Raw genomic sequence first — 3,212 nt, 5'->3', positions numbered from 1 at the left:
CGAGGTGCTTACATTTGTTTAGGACATAAACACTTTTTCTTTACTAAACCCTAAACCCATCTGTACACAGTCTTATGAGAATGGGTAAAACTGTTAAAGTATATCCCTTGTAAATCAAAGGGTCTAGTTATATAGAGCACTCTTGAAGAATTTTAATTAAAGTAAACATATTTTATCGTAAATATTAAACTNTATAATCCGAGGTGCTTACATTTGTTTAGGACATAAACACTTTTTCGATAAATTTTACTAAACCCATCTGTACACAGTCTTATGAGAATGGGTAAAACTGTTAAAGTATATCCCTTGTAAATCAAAGGGTCTAGTTATATAGAGCACTCTTGAAGAATTTTAATTAAAGTAAACATATTTTATCGTAAAAATAAGATATTAAACTTATGACAATAGATGCATAAGAAATAGAATATTAAACTTTTTTTATATTAACGGTGTCTCTATATATTACTTCGCAAAATGTTAAGTTAATTATTTTTTTTTAATATTTATAAATAGTAATACTTGATTTCTAAAATGAAAAAGTTATAGAGATACATACTTCTTATCAATAGTCGATGGATGATATAATTCTGGAGCCATTGCAAAGAAAGTTCTATTGGAAGACATGACTTTTTGGATAAGCTTATTATTATCTTTCTACTTTTGATATTTTTTTTTAAATTAACAGGCCTACTACACATATAAACCTTTTTGACTTACAAGTTTTACAAGTTGGCACAAACCCAACAAAAAACACGCGCACTACACTTCTTCACAATCGAGTATAAACACACGCACCTTTTTCAACCGTTCGTTTTTCCAAAGCGCGCTCATTATGAAAGACTCTTTCTCAATCAATACACAAACTGTGAAATTCAAGCCATATTCGAAACCAACTGCAATTCTGAAAAAACCTTCCAACTCCTCGCAAAAAGTAGAAGAAATCAAGAAGAAAACATACAAATCTCCATAAAAAACCACCAAAAAGAACGAACAAACATTATTCAAGGTACTGTTTTACTGTTCCTCTAGGTTTTTCATATTTCTGTTTCTGATTTTGAAATTGAAGCACTATAACGTCCGTATTTCTCTCTCTGTTTCACTGTTCTTGGTTTAGATCTCATATTACTATTCTGATGAAACCGTTCTTCGTTTACGCTATTTGACGTACTTCTAGTGAATAGTTTAACGTGTGTTTTGATCTATTTTACATGTTTTTTAAGTAGGTTTGTATACATATAAACTCTGTATTGAATTTTAGGTTAAATAATTTTTGGGTGTATATGGCGGATTTTTGGGTGTATATGTCGGACTTGGAATGCGACTGTTACTTCTAGTGGCATTTTGAACTTAAATATCTTTCTGAACTCATAATGTCATGTAATCCAAAAAAATGTAGAGGTGTATGGGACTGATATATGTATTAGGAGTATTGAAGTCTAACTGGTACTGTTCTAATTGTGATTGACCTTGTAGTGTCATTTTAAGCATGTTTGGTTGAGTTGAATATGATTTTGAACTCATTTAATTTCGTTTAATTGAAAAAATAAAATATTTATAAGACTGGATTTGGGTGTATCTGACTGATATTTGGGTATATCTGACTGATATTTGGGTATATCTGACTGATATTTGGGTGTACGCCACTGATATTTGGATGTATTTTTTTATCTATTGATAATATCTCTTTTTCATTGCAGTAAAAATGGAAACCAAGAACCAAGGTGAAAAAAATACAATGTAAGCACATATATATGTCTTAGAACAAGTCAATTTTTCATAATACAAATATAGGTTATTTAAATGACTCTAATTTTACTTTTTTTACGGCAAACCAAAGACTTGAAGTGTACCACCAGATTATTGAGTAAAAAATTTGAAAATATGAGTGAGGCAAAGAAAGCGATTGTTCAGGAATTATGTTTTGGTGGACTCATGCACATCCCACCAATGAGGGTGCCTCACAAACTATTAAAGGAGTTGGCTAACTCCTTTAAATTAGGAAAAAACACACTCGAAACAAGCTATGGTTCCTTTAAAGTTAAACCCAGCACAACAGGGGCTGCCCTTGGCCTCAATGCATCAGATAACTGATTATAAAAAACCTCTATACTTCTATTATTCGTAATATCAGAATCAAGAAATAAATTTAGGTGTATATAAGTGATATTTAGGTGTATATGAGTGATATTTGGGTATATTTCAAGTGATTTAGAGTGTAAATTTTTTTTTGTAGGAGATCTATTTCCTGATAAAGTGAGTTATAAGAAACTTTCTGAAGAGAACAAACTGATTTTTAGAAGGTTCCAGGGGAAGACTCTAAAGAATCTGACTGATAACATGATGAGTATTGGTGTTGAAAATGAATAAGATCGCCTGATGCTCGAGAGAATTTTCATCCTCTATATTCAGATGGAGTTCTTCTTGCCAACAACAATAAACAAAATCTCTCTTGTGCACCTAGCTCTAATTTTTAAGATGGAAAAAATAACGGAGGGCAAATGGGGAGCCCATGTGCTGAATTTCATCATCAAAGGCATAACTGAATACCATCTGAAAAAGAAAAAATCAATCGACGGCTGCCTCTTTGCCTTGATGATAATCTATTTTCATCTAGCAAAAAACAAAGACAAGAAAGGAGAAGAAAACCCTGGACTGCTCTGGGTTAGCAACTGGAATAGAGAGCAGTTGGTTGTAAGGATGAGGCAGAAATAGATGGATATATAGTAAGTGAACAGAATACCTTCTCTAATTTGGGTGTATTTTATTTATGTAGATACTGTAAACTAACATTTTTACTATTTCAGGACATCGTAAAGAAGGTAGAAACAAAAAAGAAATTGAAACAAATGAAAGAAAAAGAAAAGAAAGAAAAAAAAAATAAGGCAAGTTCATCATCTGAGAGTGATATATCTGAAACTGAAGTTGATTCTTCCTCTGAGTTTGAGTCTGAAGAAGACTCAGAAGAACCAAAAAGGAAACAACCCAACAGAACGGCCAAAAAGTAAGTAATATTTTTAGGTATATTTTGTCACTTTTAGGGTGTTTTTTACTAATGATTGTTTGCCTTCCAGAATAGAATCCAGAAAAAGGAAGCAGATTCTGGAGGATTCCAATTCAGAAACTGAATCGAATGATAAGTAAGATTCTAAAATTATCATCGCTTTCTTTTCCGTTTATTTTCAAAATTTGATGTATTAACAGAGTGTTTCTCA

This window comes from Arachis ipaensis, chromosome B03 (genome assembly GCF_000816755.2).
Source record: "Arachis ipaensis cultivar K30076 chromosome B03, Araip1.1, whole genome shotgun sequence".
Lineage (NCBI taxonomy): Eukaryota > Viridiplantae > Streptophyta > Magnoliopsida > Fabales > Fabaceae > Arachis > Arachis ipaensis.
The sequence above is the reverse complement of the archived record's forward strand: the minus strand, read 5'-3'. Positions refer to the sequence as shown.